The sequence below is a fragment of the Stegostoma tigrinum genome, chromosome 25, assembly GCF_030684315.1.
Source record: "Stegostoma tigrinum isolate sSteTig4 chromosome 25, sSteTig4.hap1, whole genome shotgun sequence".
NCBI classification, from domain to species: Eukaryota; Metazoa; Chordata; class Chondrichthyes; order Orectolobiformes; family Stegostomatidae; genus Stegostoma; species Stegostoma tigrinum.
In genome coordinates this window covers 22,876,741-22,898,318 of record NC_081378.1, presented here as the reverse complement: position 1 = coordinate 22,898,318, position 21,578 = coordinate 22,876,741, and the positions used below count along the sequence as shown (strand labels likewise).

General features: G+C 39.9%; 1 protein-coding gene and 1 long non-coding RNA gene across 10 annotated transcripts in view; one reads left to right on the top strand and one right to left on the bottom strand.

Annotated features, from left to right (window-relative positions):
• Positions 1-9,897, bottom strand: part of LOC132210956 (uncharacterized) — a 31,962-nt gene extending 22,065 nt beyond the window's left edge. For 3 of the 4 annotated variants that reach the window (XR_009447215.1, XR_009447218.1, XR_009447216.1), the window contains exon 1: positions 9,787-9,891. This is a non-coding gene — a long non-coding RNA (uncharacterized LOC132210956). Of the gene's footprint in view, positions 1-9,786 lie in introns of all 4 variants that reach the window. The other variant, XR_009447217.1, reaches the window with a different exon arrangement.
• Positions 9,898-9,975: 78 nt separating this feature from the next.
• Positions 9,976-21,578, top strand: part of kmt2e (lysine (K)-specific methyltransferase 2E) — an 84,210-nt gene continuing 72,607 nt past the window's right edge. For all 6 annotated transcript variants that reach the window (XM_048553954.2, XM_048553953.2, XM_048553952.2 and 3 more), the window contains exon 1: positions 9,976-10,277. The gene's annotated coding sequence lies outside the window, so the exon portion shown is untranslated. The remainder of the gene's footprint in view (positions 10,278-21,578) is intronic.

The window sequence follows — 21,578 nt, the reverse complement described above, 5'->3', positions numbered from 1 at the left end:
ATATTGATGATCCCTAATCACTCCTTATCTTTCCAGATATGTGAATCCTGTTCATCAAAATCCCCTCTAATAACCTGCCCAATGTCAGGCTCACCAGTCGATAGTTTCTTGGCTTTTCCTTACTACCTTTCTTAAATTATAGCACAACTTTAGCCAGTCTCCCAACACCTCACCCATGGCTATCGATGATAGGGGTTCAGCAGTTTTTTTTCCCTTGCTTCCCAGAGTTCTGGGTTATACTTGATCGAGTCCTAGGGATTTATCTGCCTTCGTGCGTTTTAACATGTCCAGCACTTCATCTGTAATATGGATACTTTTCAAGATATCGTTATTTATCTTCCCAAGTACTCCAGCTTCCCTATCCTTCTCCATAGCAAACACATGTAGTAGCTCAGAGATAGTAGGAACTGTAGATGCTAGAAGATCTGAGATAAAGTGCACAGCTGGATGAACACAGTAGGCCTAGCAGGAGAGGAGCAGGAAGGCTGACGTTTTGTGCCTAGACCCTAAGATGCTATTCGGTCTGCTGTGTTCATCTAGCTCCACATTTGGTTATCTCGGATTCTCCAGCATCTGCAGTTCCCATTAACTCTGATACTCTTTTGTCCATAGTGTATGTGTAGAATCCCCTTAGCTTTGGAAAACAGGATTAAGGAAAAACCTATCTCGTGTCCCCTTTTTTAAGCGTAATCCTACTGTCCTTGTACTCCTCTAGGGATCCACTCAAGCCCCACTGTCTATACCTGGCATATGCTGCCTGTTGGAAGCAATTCTGAAAGTTAGAACGTATATGCATTTATAGATGCAAGAACGATTCAGGACTGGCAGCACAGCTTTGTGCAAGGGAAGTTGTGTCTCACGAACTTGGGAGTTTTTTTCTGAGGAAGTAACCAAGATGATTATGAGGGCAGAGCAATATACATTGTAAAAGCTTTACTAAAGTCCAAGTAAACAAGGTTCTGTGTGGTAGACTAATTAATAAAGTTCAATCACATGGGATTCAGTAGGACCCTGCCAAATGCTTGTAAAACTGGCTTAACAGCAGTAGGCAGAGTGATGATAGAAGGCTGTATTTTGGACTAGAGGCCCGTGACCAGCGGTATTTTACAGGAATCCGTACTGGATGCACTTTTGTTTCTTGTTTATATAAATGATTTAGAGAATATAGAAGGCATGGTTAGTATGTTTATGGATGCCACCAAAGCTGGCGTTATAATGGATAGTGAAGGTAGTTATTTAAGGGAATAAAAAGACTGATCAGTTGGGTCAGTTCACTGAAGAGTGGCAGATGGAGTTCAATCTGGATAAATGCAAGGTATTGCAATTTCATAAACAAAGGAGGTCAGGACTTATACAATTAAAAGTAGGGCCCTGGATAGTATTGGAAAACACAGAGACCTAAGGGTTCAAATACATAATTCTTCGCAGTTTGCATCACATGTAGGCAGATAGTTATGAAGACGTTTAACACACTTGCCTTCATTGTTCAGACCACCAAGTCTGAGTTGGGATGTTATGTCATTGTTGTACAAGACATTGGTGAGGCCTTTTCTGGAATATTGTGCCCAGCTCTAGTCACCCTGTTGGGGGAAGGATATTATTAAACTAAAGAGGGTCAAACAATGCCAGGAATGGAGGGTTTGAGTTATAAAGGAGAGGAAGAATAGGGTCTGACCTTTGTCACTGGAGCAGAGGAGATTGAGTGGCAACCTCACAGAGGTTTATAAAAGTATAAGGGGGTACAGAGAAGATGTCTTTTCCCTAAGGTGGGTGATTTCAAGACTGGGGAGGTATTGCTAAGGCGAGACACAAAAGACTTAAAAGACACTGAGGGCAATTTTTGTTTTAAAATGCACAATGGTTTGTGTATGGAACGAACTTCGAGACGTGAAATGGTAGATGCAGGTACAGTTACAGCATTTAAAACAAATTGGATAAGCACTGAATAGGAAATAATTGGAGACATGTGGGCCAAGCACAGGCAGGTGAGGCTAGTTTAGTTTGGGATTATGATTGGCATGGAACGATTGGACCGAAGGGTCTGTTGCTGTGCTGTATCACCATGACTCTTAAACCTATGGCCAAAAGGTATGCATAAGTATCTAAAAACAGTACAACCAGCCTCAGGATTACTGCAACATGAAGTCATTCAGTTCCATATCTACAATTGCTCCTACAGACAGCCATTTGCCAAACTCATTGCTTCTCCCTTTCTTCACAGCCCTGCATATTCTCCCTTTTCAGATTACAGAATTCCTTCAAATGCAAATGAATTTTACAGCATCACACTCAAACAGTGCATTCTGGACCGTGACCACTGTGAACCATTTATCCTTTTGTTTTCCAATTATCTTCAAATCTGTCTTCCTGTTCTTAATATGTCTATCAATGCATGTTTTCTCTAGTCACTGTCACTATTCTGAATCCCTTACAAATCTTTCAAAATTTTTTGCAAGGCAAACAGTCCCAACTGCTTCAAACTATCTACTCAAGTTGTCCAGCCTTGGAACTATTCCTGTGAATCTTTTCTGCACTAGTATCTTCACATGTTCCCAAATGTGCAGCATCCAGAATTGGACTCAATATTCCAGTCGAGACATAACTCGTGTTCTTTATATGATTTGACAGAACTTCCTTGCTTTTATATGCAGTGCTATTAATACAGCTGAGGACAAGTCTGAAATAGCAACAATCAAAACAGGTTGTGGTGTATGTCCTTACCACATTAATCTGTATTCCCATAGTGACAACGTTCCCACTGTGCAGCTACGGAATAAGTCTGATAAAAAGCTTAAGAGTACTGAATTGCTTCACTTCTGAGTAATTGATCCTGCATTACACTAAAGTAATAAGAACGTGGATTTCCCTTGAATATAAGATAACTACGGGCAAATCACAAAATCACCCATAGGCTATGGGCATCATTTGTTAGGCAAGTATTTATTATCCATCCCAAATGTGTACAATTATGATAGGGAGCAGCCTTCTTGAAAGAATGCAGTCATTGGTGTAGACACAAACACTGCTGGAATGAAGTTCCATGCTTTTGACCCAGCGACAGCGAAGGAACAATATCAGTTCAAAATCAGGATTGCATGTGACTTTGAGAGGAATTTATAGGTGGCGTTGCTCCCAAGCATTTTCTATCCTCGCCATCTAGGTGGCAGAAGTTGCAGGTTTGGAATATGCTGTTGAAGGGAACATGGCGAGTTACTACATGACAAATAATATACACCTTCAAACATTGGGTATGATGAGGAATACTGTGTTCGATGTAATTAACATTATCTATGCCAGAGATAATGGGGACTGAAGATGCTGGAGAATCCGAGATAAAAAATTGTGGAGCTTAATGAACACAGCAGGCCAAACAGCATCTTAGGAGCACAAAGATGCTGCATGGCCTGCTGTGTTCATCCAGCTCCACAATGTTATAAACTATGCTATGCTGCTTTTTGAATGAAACCCAACTTCATCTTAAAAGTATAACATGTACCAAGTATGCATACAATAACCCCAAAAAGGAGGGCTTTTACACAAACTAAAGAAACAACTCGGTCATGATGAGCAACAACTTCAATAAACGCCGTACAGGTAGTTCTCATATAACAAGACAGTCACGTTCTCATGTGACGTCGCGCCACAGAAAAATTGCTACACTGTGCAGTAGAAATTTCACATTCTCCAAAAAGCATCCATTAATCAATCACGTTACAGCTTATGTCAACGAAACATTGATTACAGCAAATAAATATCTCAATGCTTTGAGGGCCAGTCTATAGAATTTCTAAAAAGCAACACAGTTGCAATATTTGTCCAAACACAAATATCCTTCAATTTCCATAATACAAAACAGGTTTATTCTGTGGAGAAGTGAGAAAGATCAAAAGTTATCTAATTCTCGAGAGGGCCATTCAGCCTGATTTGTCCCTCAAGAGATCTTGATGATACACCCACCCCACCAATTTCCTAAGAGAACTGAAAACTTTGACTCCATGATTCTATTGCTAAGAACTTCCTATATCTGTTCCAAAGATATTTATTTTAAACTAGACGTTGTGACTTAGCTCAAGTAATATTTTAGGTTTTCCTTTTAAATAATCTTCAAATCTTCAACTATCCTATACAAGTCATTGCAAAACATCCTTTCTAAGCTGGAAAGCCCATGTTTATCCAGGTTTTTTCTCATTTGGAGATCAACTTGTGGTTTACACATACTACCTCATGTTTTAATATTTGCTTTCTTCCTCAGGGCATAGTATTCTAGCTGGTGCCCAGCTGGAGTACCATTCACTTTGGTCATTATCTCCTCACTCATTTTCCACTTTTTTATTGCATAGGCTGCAAATGATTAGTGGCATCTACCAATCAGTCTATGGCCTAACTATTGTTGCTGCATTTCTCAATAAAACACTGCAGGGAGATTCCGAGCACAGGGCTCTCGGTCCAGCTAACTTCAAGTAATTAAAGAACCACTGCGTATCATAAAATATCATACATGTGGTTATGATGTAATAGTTGCAGCATTCAGCAGTCCATTCCCACAAGACCTGTACAATACTGGAACTAGTCACATGCAGACAAAAACAACCAAACCACTTTTCTCTGACATCCAGCAACATGACCACTACCATGCCCCATAGGACTGCATCATCAGCAACATTTTTGCAGGGGTTAGGGTGCTGTCACCACTGACTTGAAACATTACTGGTTGAGCCACAAAAATGGCATGGCTAGAGTTAATTGAAAATTCGGTAATCAAGAATACATGGTTCATTGTTGTTAGGTCCTTACATCACCTGGAGGGCACAATTATCAAATGTCATTAACTCCCCATTTCTACGACACACTCACTTGGATGAATACAGTTCCAACAACACAATCCAGGATAAAGAAATTCATCTTTCCCAGGTTAAACACCCATTATAAGTGCACTGATAAGATAACTAATCTGATGAAGGGTCTTGGCCCGAAACGTCAGCCTTTGTGCTCCCGAGATGCTGCTTGGCCTGTGTTCATCCAGCTTCACACTTGGTTATCTTGGGTTCTCCAGCATCTGCAGTTCCCATTATTTATGTAGAGTATACTGTTATTTATAAAATGTGTCAGAAAAGCAACATGGGTCTTTGGTCAATTTTATCCTTTGAGAAAATCATGGTGGTGATCTGCTCGTGATCTCAATTTTCCTGTCTACTTCCATATCCTTTAATTTCTATGTCAATCAAGACTAATTCATCCTTAAAAATATTTTTAAGGAATCAGTGAGCTCTACTCTCTGGGGACAGAATTCCAGAGACCTTCAAAAAAATTTCTTATGACTTAAAGGGGACAAGACCTCATGTTATGCTCCCTACTCCTAGTTATTTCCAACAAAAACATCTCTGGTCAAATACCCTCAGCATTTTATATACTTGAGTAAAATTTGTGCCTCATTCTTCTGAACTGCAATGGGTGCAGGCCTGAAGTTTCCTCACAAAATACAGTTACAATTGTATAGGGGGTGTACAAAAGCAAGATCAACATTAGATTTAAAAATTTGAGAGGTCCATTCAGCAGTGTAATAACAGCAGGGAAGCTGTTCTTGAACCTTCTTTATTTTCTGCCTGACTGTAGAGACTGTCCCCACCCCAGTTACAGTCTTGGACAATGCTGGCTGTCTTCCTACTGCAACAAGAAAGTGCAAATGGACTTAACAGATGGGACGGTTGGCTTGGCTTGCATAATTGTATAGGCTGTGTTTCTGTAGCTTTGTTTAAGACAGACAGATCCAGGCAGAGCAGTTGCCATACCAAGCCATGATACGTCCAAATAGTGATAATGGGAACTGCAGATGCTGGAGAACCCAAGATAACAAAGTGTGAAGCTGGATGAACACAGCAGGCCAAGCAGCATCTCAGGAGCACAAAAGCTGACGTTTCGGGCCTAGACCCTTCATCAGAGAGCAAATGAAAAGGGTCTCGGCCCGAAACGCCAGCTTTTGTGCTCCCGAGATGCTGCACGGCCTGCTGTGTTCATCCAGCTTCACACTTGGTCATCATAGCATTCTATTTGGATGTTTCTCTGGTGCAGCTGTTTATACACCTTGCTGTTTATTCACCCAATGGTCGGTATGTCCTTCTACATTATAATCCACCTTACTGTATGTGACAACAATGAAAAGTTTTGTTTTGCATGTGCCCAGGTACAATGAAACAAATTGCTCAAGTGAACCTTCTAAGCTGCTTCTAATCCAGTCATATCCTTCCACACAATATGACGACCAGAACTGTACACTAGCTATGGCCCCACGAATGTCATGTAGACCATGAGCAAAACATTCCTACTCCTAAATTGTCTTTTGGAATAAATACCAACAATCCATTTATCATTCTAATTATTTATTGTACCAGCACACAAAGTCTAAGACACCCACATGTATTTCATATTATTGCAATTTTTCTCCATGTTATATACTTTTCTGTTCTCCCTACCAAAAGGCCAAAATATCTCAATTCCTGTACCAACATTGCGCCCACTCATTTAATCTCCTTATACACATTCTCAGTTTTTACATTGCCACCTATGCAGTCATGCAAATGATCAATGAATGTCAACATCAACAGAGGAAAACACAAAAGTGTCGAGCTGGATGAACACAGCAGGCCAAGCAGCATCTCAGGAGCACAAGAGCTGACGTTTCGGGCCTGGACCCTTCAGAGAGGGGAATGGGGAGAGGGAACTGCAATAAATAGGGAGAGAGAGGGAAGTGGACCAAAGATGGAGAGAAAACAAGTTAGGTAGAGAGGAGAGAATAGGTGAGGTGGTAGGGAGGGGATAGATCAGTCCAAGAAAGATGGACAGATGGTGAGGGAGGTGGTGTGGGGGCAAGTGTAGCACTTCCTGCGGTTGCAGGACAAGGTGCCGGGTGTGGTGGGGTTGGAGGTGAGTGTGGAGTGGACAAGGGAGATGCAGAGAGTGTGGTCTCTCGGGAAGGCAGACAAGGGTGGGGATGGAAAAATAGCTTGGGTGGTGGGGTTGGATTGTAGATGGCGTAAGTGTCAGAGGATGATACGTTGTATCTGGAGGTTGGTGGAGTGGTATGTGAGAATGAGGGGGATCCTCTGGGGGCGGTTGTGCCCCCACACCTCCTCCCTCACCCCCATCCCATGCCCCAAGATGACTTTCCATATCAAGCAGATGTTCACCTGCACATCTGCCAATGTTCTATATTTTATCCGTTGCACCCGGTGTGGCTTCCTCTACATTGGGGAAACCAAGCGGAGGCTTGGGGACCACTTTGCAGAACACTTCCGCTTGGTTTGCAACAAACAACTGCACCTCCCAGTCACGAACCATTTCCACTCCCCCTCCCATTCCTCAGACGACATGTCCATCATGGGCCTCCTGCAGTGCCACAATGACGCCACCCAAAGGTTGCAGGAACAGCAACTCATATTCCGCTTGGGAACCCTGCAGCCCAATGGCATCAATGAGGACTTCACCAGCTTCAAAATCTCCCCTTTCCCCACTGCATCACAAAACCAGCCCAGCTCGTTCCCTCCCCCCACTGCATCCCAAAACCAGCCCAGCCTGTCTCGGCTTCCCTAACCTGTTCTTCCTCTCACCCATCCCTTCCTCCCACCTCAAGCTACACCTCCATTTCCTACCTACCACCTCATCTCACCTCCTTGACTGACCTATCCCTTCCTTACCTCCCCACCTATACTCTCCTCTCCACCTATCTTCTTTTCTCTCCATCTTCGGTCCGCCTCTCCCTCTCTCCCTATTTATTCCAGAACCCTCACCCCATCCCCTCTCTGATGAAGGGTCTAGGCCTGAAACGTCAGCTTTTGTGCTCCTGCTATGCTGCTTGGCCTGTGTTCATCCAGCCTCATGTTTTATTATCTTGGATTCTCCAGCATCTGCAGTTCCAATTATCTCTTCTCTCTACCTATCTTGTTTTCTCTAACTTCAGTCCGCCTCCCCCTCTCTCCCTATTTATTCTAGTTCCTTCTCCCCATCCCCCTATCTGATGAAGGGTCCAGGCCCGAAACGTAGCTTTTGTGCTATGCTGCTGCTTGGCCTGCTGTGTTCATCCAGCTCCACACTTTGTTATCTTGGATTCTCCAGCATCTGCAGTTCCCATTATCACATCAGCACAAGAAACACCACTTACTTCCTCTTACACAGGACTTTGTAGCTCCTAACATTAAAATTTCTCTGCCATTGTTTTGCCAATTCATCTTATGCTTTAACATAACCTTCCTAATTTGCAAATCTCATTTCTACTTCCACATGAGACTTACAAGCTGCAAACAGTTTGGCCCCACACACCAAATCTTGAGGCAAGCAACTCTCTTTTCACTAACATTTAACTCTCCTGACAAAGCACTGTTTTTGACTCTTCAACTTAACCATTCCTAGGATTTTACCTTCGGATCCAAGAGCTTTGAGGAGTTTAACACTAGCTTTTAACATGGAATATAAAATTCGTCTTTTCTATTTCATTTCTATTAACATTGGCACTGAACGTACGCAATGAAGATTGGTTAGTAATACAACACAGTAAACAAGAACCACCATATAAAAGTGACCTTCCGCCGACTAGATACATAATGACTTCCCCAATTGTGACTTTCATAAAAATTACCAAGTGGAAGCAACATTTTCCAGAGTTTACCAACCACAGAATCTTTTTTTGGAAAGCTTACTGTTCAGAAAACACAGATTACACATTTATTACCACCAGCATACACTGCAAACGAAATTGCATCCGCATCCATTATGCACTTCGTTTCTTTGTCCAGTACATTATAGCTCAGACTGAAGGCGCAAAAAAGCAAAAAGTTTAAAGTTCTAGGTAGTTAAAAATTCAAATATCTTAATATTTCAAGATAGAAAATTGGACCACTCGATAACCACAGAGCCCAATATAGCATAGTCTGGGTAGTAATTTAAAACCATGCAAGTTTTCAGTGCAAAGGGGACCACTAATTGACGAATAATATAGGAAGGCCACATCAAGTTCCTTTACCCCACAAACAAAACAAATTTAAAAAGCCTAACATTATTTTGCAATATATTATACTTTAGACTCTTTCAGAAATATATCGTATTTGAAGCAAAGTTTGTGAATAAACTTCACCCCAGCACGAGAAATGCCATGCAACTGCTCACGGGATCTGAATTACTCTCTCCACCCTCACGCCTTTAACTTTATGATGCAAAGGAATGTATCCTGACCACGTGATTTGTAATTCGAGAACGATCAACCTGCGACAAACAAGATAACCCAGCCGCTGCCGCCATCTTGTTTTGACGCATCTTTGTTAAAAATGTTTTTTAACAGGAAGTTCAAATCAACGCTGCTGTCAGCGGCAAGGATAAGCTGGAAAAAGTTACAATGGCACAGATTATCTCTTCCACAAAGCCGCGATTCAAAGTTATTATGTATACGGTCCTTACATAATGTAGTACAGCCCGCTCCCCATAATGGCGTCCAAATTAACAACTTCCTAAATCGAACTGAAATTCGTGCGCTAAGCTCCACCTGCCTGCAGCAAGATAGCGTCATTAACAACCAATCTACGCGGGCAGAGGAGGACTTCGCGACCAATGGTTAGTCAAGAGGGACGTCACTCACAGAAACACATCAAGCAGTAAGACAATGTCCGTCTTTTCAGGCTGAAACGTGCGCCATTTTATACAATCTTATCTGCAAAATCACACCTCATATTATCTGATTTTTTTCTAAAAAAACTTCGAAAAACTCGCGATTTACGTTACAACTAACATGCCGATTTTCACCTCTAACCAAAAAGAAGCACCACTTTACGTTAACCGTGGTTGACATTTCCTTCAACCCGCTCACACCACAGCCAAAAACGAACTGCCAAAGCTAGAGAAGTCCTTCACGGGGTTTTTTTTGTGTACGCATGCGTGCTGAGCTCCCCGCCCTTGTCCACTGCCCCGTCAGCCCCGTAGGACGACGTTCCGTAGCCGCCATTTTCCAAAGAAGGGGAGTAAATGGTATACAGATAGCAACAGATCCCACAGAGACTAACCAAAAAAAACTAAAGAAATCTTACTGTGGGATTAAATCTCCTGTACGGGTTACTCCTCTGTTTTGTGTTGCTATAAGAAGACATTCGAGTTTAAATTACAGTGCCAGTGTTGTTGGCTGATCACAATATATAGGAGAATTTGTATTTACATTGTGGTGGAGATTATATTGCATTGTTTTGGTTTGACAAGACGAGTTTAACGGAGTCTTTTCGTCGGCTTGGTGGACTCTTCAGGTAAGACGATGTTACATGGCATCTGTCAACAGTATTTTGTGAAGAAATGTATAATTGAAGGAAAATATGCGATGATTCCCTCCCCCTCTCCTCCCCTCTGTTGCGACTGAGGTGGTAGGTTTGGTTACAGACTGACAACGCGAAATATGGCGGGTTTAGTGAACCGTTTTTCTTAATTTAGGAGATACTGTCCATAACAACGCTTTTCCTCTTTTCGACCGTACATAAAATGATTGTGTTTATATATATCAATATTGTGAAATGCATTTTGTGTCAACATTTCAATTCCAGTACTCTTTAACTTTGGCCTCACTTGGACTTTTTATAAATAAACATTTCCGTTTTACTCCATTTTAGTTCTCAAAGTGAAAAGAAACGTGCTTATGATATATTCTCTGGTTAGCACGTACTGTCACCTCACTGATTATGATAGAATACCTAGCAACGGGTAATGTTTAGAAATATAATGCGACGTAAATGCTTAAGTATTTCTTAAATTTTTGCCTTTCTGAAATATTCTTAACTAAATATATCTACATTTTAATTCAATAATTTTAAATATAATTCTGTTTTTGTCGATAAGAATTACGTAAGATAATTACATTTAACCTGTATATGTAGCACATAACGTACTTGGAATTCTAGTTGGGAAGGTGGACCACTGCAAACGTGGAACCAAAACATCTTGGGGGAGGGTGGACTTGTTTATCATTAGAAATTATTTGATTCGGGATGGGAAACTTGTTATTGTACAACAGATTTCATTTTATATTCATAGCCTCTAAGTCGATATTTTTAGTTGTGAATAGTGCTTGTGTACAACACCAAAAAAAATCATTTTTGGGTGTGGGGGTGGGCAAGGGCAGAGTCTTTTTTAAGTTAAGGATGTGTAGTAAAATAAAGAATACATTATCTTCCAAGCCCTTATATGATTTACTTATGCGAATTACACTTAACGACCAGTGACGGGATTGGCCATTTGAAAAAAAAATGGATTTGGCTCACTTCAGTCATCCTTGAAACAGTTTATGTTTAAAAAATAGGTAAAATTTGTTAATCATCTCATGAAGTGCACGAGGAAATTGGTTATTACCTTCAAAGTGTGTGAAGCTACTCTTTTGTCCTTTGCTCTGTCAGGAAAAATGGCGGACATTTGGTATTATAGTAAATCTAAATCACTTGGGTTCTCCCACACCCCATGCGGCGCTCGTATCGTTAACCTCAAGTTATTGCAATGTTGGAAGCTGATTGCATATGGGGAAAAAAAACCGTTTGGAGTTTATTAAATAATACGTAGTTTTAGGTTGCATTCATTTCTGGTATATATAAACTCCTTTTGAGAAAATTTCTCAAAATCTGAATACTTAATTCCATCATGCCATTTGGAACCCGAATTCTACATGGCAGATGTGAATTTTAGTCCAGTAGTACATTCTGATTAGTCTGAGTATTTTATTAATTATCATCAATGGTTACTTTAATGTTGAAAGCAATGTGGCTTGATATTAATTGCTTGACTGCCATAATATGTTGAATAATGTAGCTCAGAATAAAACACAATATGCACTTCCATTGTTAATGGAATAATTGTTGACTACTCTGGTGCATGGCTGATAGTCACATTGATTTCCTGCACGCTTTCATAAGTTTACAAACCAAAAACACTTGCCAACAGTTGCACAGGTTAACTATTAAAAAGAAAACAGTGAGACTCTGTTAATTACACCATTGTGTAAACATGTTAGGTTTATATTCATGTGAAGACTTCAAAATGTTAGACTCAACATTTTATGTCTTTGAAAGTATGTATCGAAGAGGTAAAATTGCCAGCAGTGAAGGTGTCTACAGGGTCACAACATCAAACATTATTGAGCCAATAATATATTTATATACCTGAATTCAATGTACAGACTATTTTGTACTTTTGTTTTCAGAGTTGGAAATTATAGTCATGGTTTGGAGTACTGTAAATTAAACATCTCATTAAACTGTGGGTGTCATAATGTAAGTATAATTGTATTGTAAAACTTGCATATTTTGAGAATAGGCTAGCTGACATACACCATAGTGATCTGCTTAGTTCCAGCAGACAAAATATAAATTCCCCTACAAGTAGCACAGAATTAAATGTTTTAAGTATTAACATGTATCTCTGTTATATACTGGTTAAGAATTATTGCCATTTAGTTAAAGTTATGCACAACTTTTAAACTGCTTGAACTGTTGGAATTCTACTTCCGGTAGTGAGTTTTTAATTCATTGATCAGCCATGGGTGTTAGTGACAGGCCCAGTATTTAATTTTTATCCATAATTGTAAAGGTAGTGGTGGGGTGCCTTCTTGAACTACTGCAGCCCATATGGTGAAGGTATTCCCATAGTGCTGTAAAGGAGAGCGTTCCAGGATTTTGATCCAGTGAATCAGGATGGAACAGCAATATATTGGGATAGTGAATGGTTTGGAGGAACATATGAATTGGAGGAACATAGAAATTGGAGGTACTTGCTTGATGCCTTTCAAGTTGCAATTTGAGAGATGTCAAATAAGCTTTTGTAAGTTGTTGGAATGCATTTTGTCTTTTAATAAGCAGGTTGCAGCCATACTCTTAACAGTAAGGAAGGAATGAGTATTTAAGGTGGTGAATGAGTATTTCAGATGCAAGTCAGGCAAACTGCTTTGTCCTGGATTGTACTGAGTCTGTTTGTATTAATTGAGCATATTCACCCAAACAAATGCATACATCATCACCTGAAAGTTTCCCTTCAAGTTACCTGACTTATGCCTTGTCCCTTTTATTCTGGTAAACTGTTTTATTATTACTTCAATAAGACACACATGCAGTGTTGTATATGTTTATTGGAAGCGTTTGTACTATTGACGCTCAAGCTTTGACTATAGGGGATTTGAAGCATCAGCAGAAGTTCCCGTCTCGTATCTGGATACACATTTGATAGTAATCTGTAGGGATTCTGACTGAATATTCTCGCTAACTTTTGATACTGCAGCTTCAGTAATACTCGAGCCTACCTCTATCCAGGGCAAAGCAGCACGTTTGATCATTACCGCCATCTTTACAGAATGGCCACAGTGTGTACTATCTGTAAGGTGTTTTACAGCAACTTGTCCATGATTCTTAGCAGCATCTTTCCGTCTGTAGTGTCTACCAGTGATAAGAAATAGGTGCCATCGGCATGTTATCACCTGACAGTTTCCCATCAAGCCACGTTTCTGTCGCGCTATCCGTGTCACTCGGTCAACTTTTTGGCATTCCCTAAAATGTGTGTTCGTTCGTGATGTAGACTGCAGTGATCCAGGAGGGTGGCTCATTAGATTAGAATGTAAATTTTTGTCGCATGTACTTTTGCATCAAAAATAGCGAGAAGTTTTAAGTCGCCCGACTACGACGTCTACATCAACGACAGAAATCGTTATAATAATACTTAAAAAGTGAAGTTCGGACAATGTTCATCGCAATTCAGTTAACGGCTGCTGCAGTCGAGGATAGCCAGTTTAGGAACAATGGAATACCCTGAAGAAGCGCCCATGACGAGACCGCCACTTCTCGATGAGAACAGCTGCAATACCTGAACACCAAAGACGAAGAAAACATGCACGTCGGGATCAGACTGCCACAGCGCGTGGCGCCGAACCCACCTTTCTCCTCCTTTAGACGCCCGGGCTTGGCTGCGAACCTGGAGCCTTGGCCTAGCCTGCGTTTCCGGGCTACGGTGGAGCCGTTGGAGACCTCCACCCGCCACTTCGCAGGTTTAAAAGGAAACAAAGCGGGGGAAAAACCACCTTCAGCAGTTGGTTGTGGGTGACAAATGCACTCATCTCATCGACTATATTTTTTTAAAAAAGCGATAGCCCTGTTTGGCAGCTAACAGCTGATTGTCATTGCCCTTCTGCTTGCTTCGTTACCACACTAAGGTTACTATTATTCACTTGACCAACAGGAAAATCTGCTGAGAGTGTTGTATGTTCTAAACTAATATTGATACACAGTTTACTGAACAGGGATATCTCTTAACTTGTGCTGTTTTTTTTATCACATAACTTCCGGCTTCACCTATTTTGTTTTGGTGCTCCAAATTGCTGACAGTGCAAACTAATAGTGAGGTCAATAAGCATCTTCAAATTTGGTGACTGACTGCATTGTTAGTCTGCTCCTAAATTTCATTTTTCAAGAGATCAAGAAATAAAATAATTCATAGAAGGATGTAACATGAATTCTGGTTACATTAAATGCAGAAAGATAAGTTGGGGAGAATGAAAAATTGGAGTAAGAGAGAGGTTGTGGGAAAATTAACCTCATCATCAATAAAGTCCTTAAGTCATGAAATAGGAGTCCTAACCAGCGAGTTTAATTTGCATTTGTATTACAAATTCAGCGACTTTGTGAAATTAATTGGGAGATTGGCAAGTTCCCTGTAAAGGCAGGTTAACTGAAGTAGTGCACGTTGTCAAGCCACTTGTGACATACCTTCTATGCTCCAACCTGTCTTCCAAAGAAGTTAAGGATCCACATTCTTTATGTTTGTACTGGAACAATAAATTAGATGTTTATTTGTCATCTTTTCAAGTCTATGTTTGAAAAATAAGCTTTAATAATACTGAATAATTTAGCCTCAGTCTCTTTCTAATTATCACTGAAATTTAAGCTATTCATTTTTGCATAAAAGACATTGGTTAATTTGATATCAAGCTTATGACAAGCAGAATAAAGGTCAAGTGTACCGTCCAAGAGTTGAAGGGGGAATCTGACTGGGCTAGGACCACCTGAAAGACAAACCTTTATTTTTATTTAATCCTTTGATTTAATGTTATTTTTGGTTAAATAGAAAAATGCACAGCAATTTCAGAAGCAGCGAAGTAGATTTGGTTAGAAGATAGGAGTTGCAATTCAGGTGAGGAGGAAGGACATGTAAACAACTGCGTTGGCAGGAGGCTGATATTATAGTTAACAGATTTATTTAGCTTTATGTATTTTAAACTTGAGTTTGGCAATTTATAATGAAAAGAGTTGACAGGAAGTGTGCACAAGTATCAGATTTTTATTAACCGTGGTTAGCATTCCAGAGGAAAGCTGCGTAAATAACTTTGAGTGCTAAAATAAATGTGTTGCAAATTCATAGCTGCAGTATATTTTAGAAATCAAGGTGCAGATAAAACACACCACTCAAGGAAATAAACCCGCACTTAATTCTGCCATAAAGCAGTTAGGTCACATACGCACTCAAACCAAGTCATTTTCACTTCTACAAATTTACAGCTGGTACTAAACCTTTCCCGTACAGAGGTAGGTATGGATAGGTTGGATAGTCTGAATCTTTTTACTTGCGTGGAAATGTCAAATATTAGGGGGCAAGTTTCAAGGAGATGTATGAGGCAAGTTTTTTTTTAATGCAGCATATGTGTCTGGAATGTGCTTCTTGGTGATGGGGTGATGTTGAAGTAGACACCGTAGTAACGTTTAAAAGCCGTTTAGACAGACAGACAGAACAGAGAGGGAATAGAGGGATATGGACAGTGTGCAGGGAGATCATTTTAAAATGGCAGAGTGGTTGGGTCAGACATGGTGGGCAGTGGGGCCTGTTCTTGTTCTCTGCTGGCCTGTTCTGTTGTACCCAAAAGAACATTTAGTTTTCAATTGTACATATGTATTATTGATACACTTGCTTCATCATAGTTCAGATAAACAGCTTATCTGCCTCCTTCAGTGCTGGAGGTTGTGTTACAGTTGCAAGCACTTAACTTGGGACAGTGTTTTTCATTATCATGGTTTGTCACTTGAAGTGAGTTAACAAAAAAGCAAAAAAAGTTTGTTGTATAGGTTATAAATAATAATTCATGCATAATACTTACTGCTGATAAGCAATAACAAACAATCAGGTTCATTTCAAGTACTGGAACAGATTCCATAAAGTGTGACATAGAGTATATGGTACTGAAACTGGTCATTCATTCAACCAGCCCATGCCTGTATTGTCACTCAATTTAAACTTCCTTCTCATAACTTTATTCTCTTAAAACTATCATTATAACAAATCAATTTGCCCTTTGGTAGCAAATTCCATTCTTTCACCATTCTTTGGGTTTAAAAAAAGGCTCTTCTGAATTTCTTATTGAATTTCTTCATAACTATCTTCTGTTGGTCTGTATTTGGCCTGTTCCCATAGCTGGAAGCATTTTCTGCATCCATCAAAACATTTTATATTAAATTTCTCTGCCTTCAGTAATCATCTTTACAAGTATGTTATTGGATACTATACTGAAATACTGGAATCTGTGAAGATAGTGGGTATATCTTTGTGATTCACTGCATGATAACTCATCCCAGAGATTCACTGGATCATCTAAACCACAAGAACAAATTGAAGTGTTATGTTTCTCATCTAAATTACTCAATTGGAATTCTGCATTGTGGAATCAAACCACCAGTCAGAAAATATCATAGCTGCAGTTAAACCATCAATGTGTTGTTTCATAAGTTCAAAGTGTCTGTTACACAAATGACAGAGCTTTAGACATCTCTTCTCTGTCTAATTTGAAATCTTTCAAGTAGCACTTTTACCCAGAAATCTGCCCCTTTATGGGTGTATGCCGTCAATGGGAACTCTTTTAGGAAAGGATGCAGACTGGTGGCAACCCAGGACACCGCAATGAAACTACTAGATCTGTGCCTCACAACCCACTTCACTTTCAATGACAGTATATACAAACAAATCAATGGTGCACCAGTGGGACCCCCAGTATCGGGACTGATTGCAGAGGCAGTAATGCAAATGTTAGAATGGACTGCCAATCCCCCCAAAAAAGACTATGGAACCCAAACTTTGGGTCCGATATTTAGATGAGACCTTTGTGATTAGTAAGCGCGTAAAACTGACACAAGCAACATCCTTACTGGATAAAATTCACGAAAGATGAAAAGAGCAACAACCGACTGCCCATCCTGAACATAATGGTAGAATGCTAAATCAGCAGCAAACTCCAGACCAGCATATATAAAAAATCACACATCCAGACCAGTCACTCAATTACACTAGCAACCACTCCAATGCCCACAAATCGAGCTGCATCAGGACACTTTTTAAATGAGCCACACCACATTGCAGATCAGGAGCACCCCTGCAGAGTCTTTTGAAGGAATGGATACCTGAAAAGCGCAATCTCCTGTTACCTCTGATGTGTCCAGACTCACTAATCACCAATCACCCTACCATACATCGAGGACTGGTCAGAGATGATGACAAGACTACTCAGAACCCGAGGTATTAGAGAAGCCCACAAACTGACAACCACCCTCCGACAGCTACTAGTGAAGATAACCGATCTCATATCAAAAACCAGCAAAACTGGGGTAATATATACAAAATACCATGCAAGGACTGTGACAAACACTACATAGGCCAAACTGGAAGGTAATTGACAGTACGGATACTGTGAGCACCATCTAGCCACTAAAAGCTATGACCAGTTCTCACTTGTCTCACTACGCACGGACAACAGGGGGCATGAATTCGACTGGGACAACACATCAATAATCACACAAGCCGAACGGAGACCTGCCAGGGAATTCCTGGAGGCCTGATATTCCAACTGGAACTCCATTGACAAACACATTGAATTAGGCCCTGTGCACTAGCTACTGAGAAACAATACCAGAAATAATACTAACCAACCCGAGGAATATAAATTACAAGCGGGACAGAACACTGATGCTTCACTGGAGACGCAGCAACGATGTTACCCAGTAGAGTGATGAAACGTTTTCACCCAAACCCACTGGCTTGGTGAGCATGTTGACAACCTCATCCACAACCCAAGCTACAAACCTTCTTGAAAGCTCTTCACTGTTCGCCAGCATTGTCCTTGATTTAATCCCCTACTATCAACCTCCTGCGTGTTACCATTGAACTGAACTGGACAATCCATATAAATATGGTGTTCTCCTAGAACAGGACAGAGGCTAGGAATTCTGCTCTGAATAACTCCCCTATAGTGTAAACTCCCCAGTTTCTGTCCGGTATCTACAAGGTACAAGTCAGAAGTGTGATGGAATACCTTCCACTGGTCTGATGACTGCCTCTGCAACACGGCTCAAGAAGCTTGATACCATCTAGGACAAAGTCCATTTGGTTGTCACTCCACCCTCCACCTTCAACATTTACTTCATTTTACCACTTACCGCACTGTGGCAGCATTGTGTAACATCTACAAGGTTTACTACAATAGCTTACCAAGCCTCCTTTGACAGAGCCTTCCAAACCTGCACCCACTACCGTCTAAAAGGACAAGGGTAGTAGATGCATGATAACATCACCTGCAAGTTTCCCTCCAAGCCCCACATTTCCCTGACTTGGAATTATAACGTAGCTTCTTCAAATTCCTGGAACTCCCAGCAGCACTGAGTAATCCTACGATCCAAAGATTGCAGCAGTTCAAGAAAATAGGTAACTGCCCAGAAGAAGGGGTAGTAATGGATTGGCAGTAAAGGCTGCCTAATAAGTGATTCCCGCATCCATGAACAGTCTGATGATATGAGAGGTGAGCCTTTTGGAAACAAGCAATAAGATAACAATTTAGAATTTAAAGATCCATAGCACACAGGGAGCTATTTAGAACAACTGAGAAGTTTAGTTCTGAACCCACCTTCCAGGTTGTGTCAGCCTTTTCACTGTATTTGAAATTGCATATTACACAAAGATAGGCAGGTTTGTATGCAGTGTAGCTGCAAACATAAAATTTGAAGAGTTTTCATGGATTGAATGAATGAGCAAAGTAACAACGATTGGATTTCAGTGTGGGCAAATGTGAGGTGATCAGCTCAGACCTAATAGAATAGGACAAGGCTCTTTTGTAAGTAGTGAAAAATTGGAAACACTGTATACCCAAAGGGACTTGGCATCCAGATTCATTGGACACTAAAATGTCATGAGCAAATAGAGAAAATAATCCAGCAGATCAATGGAATGCTGGCCTTCATATTCTGAAGACAGGAATACACAAGGTTAATAGCATCTGTTTTGGATGTCCAAAACTTTGGTTAAATCAAACAAGCAATGTTTGGAGGATGTATTGGCCTTCAGGAAATGCAAGTATGATTTATTAGAATTATACATTGGTTACAAGAGCCACAAGCATTTTAGAAGGTCTAGTTTATTTGAAAGTATTTGAGATAATAAGGGGAGTAGGTGTGAGGAAGAGAGAGAATGAGAGAGACTTTCTTCTAATTAGGGACTAATGACATTGGGGTATTGACTAAAAAGTATAACTTAAATCTTCAGTGAAATTAGGAAATACTCTTACCATGCTTGCGTGCATCGACATTTGTAGCACAAATGCAAAACTGCAGGTTTTTTTTCTAGATTAATTGTTGATTTAAAATTAAAATGAATAGATTTTTGCTTTTCAAGAGTATCAGTGGATATGGGTATCTATAAGTGTGTTGTAAATCAGCTGCAATCTCTTTGAATTATGGAATGGCTTGCAGGACTAAATAACCTACTCATGTTCCTATTTGTGGGTCTGCCTCCAGCACATGGACTGTAGCAGTTCATGAAGGTGGCTCACCATCACCTTCTCTAACATCACAATGGACAGATGCTGGCCTAGCTATCAATCACCACATCCCAAGAATGAATAAAACGAAATGTTTGTTTAGACAGTATTGCCTGGCCCTTGATTTTTCCTGGGTTTGTGTTTGTCTTGTTTTGAGTTCAAAGACCTCTAAAGGTTTGGCAGCTAAGTTGTGTTTTGTGAATGTTTATCACAACAAGAACATTTAGAATACTAACCTTACAATTAGCCATAACAAAAATGTCTGCATTTTAAAATGAAACAGGTTCAGTTACACTAAATGGCCCACATTATTTTCCATATACACAACGTTGATCCATGTTACTCGGATATCTTGAACATTTGTACTCTGTTAAGCTGAGTACAGTAATAGAAAATATCAAAGCTGCAAAATTTGCAATTTTGCTATTATTGTTTTGCTGTGTATTAGTGTGTAATTGTAATATATTTCAATGTGTGTTGTCAGTATTCTAGACAATTGTTGTAGAACCAGATGGAGAGGTGTACACCCTACGGCAATAACAGATGCTATTTAGACAAATTTATGTATTTAAAATTTAATTTTCATTGTTACTCATTATTTTCTTAATCTGCATTTTAATCATTAAAATAGTGAATATTGAAAATTTCATAAATAAATTTTTGGGTAAATGAGGATAGATAGGGGAAAAAGCAGTTTAGACAGAAGTAAAATGTCAACTGGATTTTCCCAGGCAAATGCTTTATGTTAAATACACTGGATAAACATATAATGAGCTTGCATGTTTGGCTGTGATGTCAGTAAATTCCTTCCACTAATGACAGTTTCCAAACTCATGTGATTGTACCAATATATGGTTGTGGGGATGTAGTATGGTAGAGGAGTGGAAGACTAAATTGTTTGAGTTCCCATCAAGCAATTTGTGCACATCTGCTTTTAGAAAAGGCAGCTGTTTGTGATAGTATGGAAGTATTCTGACAGAGTCCTTTTTAGTAGTTTCATTACCAGTGTGGAAATTTGTACTCTTGTAGGATGGGCTTTTAAAAAGGTGTAATTTCCAAAAGCATACTACATATTTCATTGCAGATGAGACTGAGAATCATTTGACATGAGTCTATACTTTCACATAATATATTCAGGAAATTTTGGTACTGGCTTATGCAGATTACTAATACCCCATCCATTCAACTGTCAGATTTAAATTTAAACCATTTGAGATCGATGGGATGGTGTTTATCATCGTGATCCAGCTCCAAGAAACAATACTACATACAGAACTATTCGGTATATTGATAATTAATCTTCCTCTGAGGGATCTTGTGAATAAATGGGGAAAGTGGTGATATCCTGCTAGTGCAGTACAAAGATCTTTTTTGAGTTTGGATTAGAAATATTCTGACAGTATATAATGAAATTTGAGGCGGGGAAGAAATAATGAAGAATATCTATAATCTAAGTGATTTCTTTCTGTAGAAATTTGCTAATGTTTGCTAGTGTATGTTTTATGAGCATTTGTTTATGTTTCACACCAGCCTCCTCCCACATTAGTTCATTTCACCCCACTGTATACGTATGCTTTTCTCCCTCATCTCCTAAAATACACTTGGTATATGCCTCAACCAACTCATGCTTGCACGATCTGCGTTCTTACCACTGAATTCAGGATAAAATTATGAAAGTTTTTATTTTGACTTTATCATGGAAAATATCCAAGGCCTATCATGAAAGTACAATCAGATC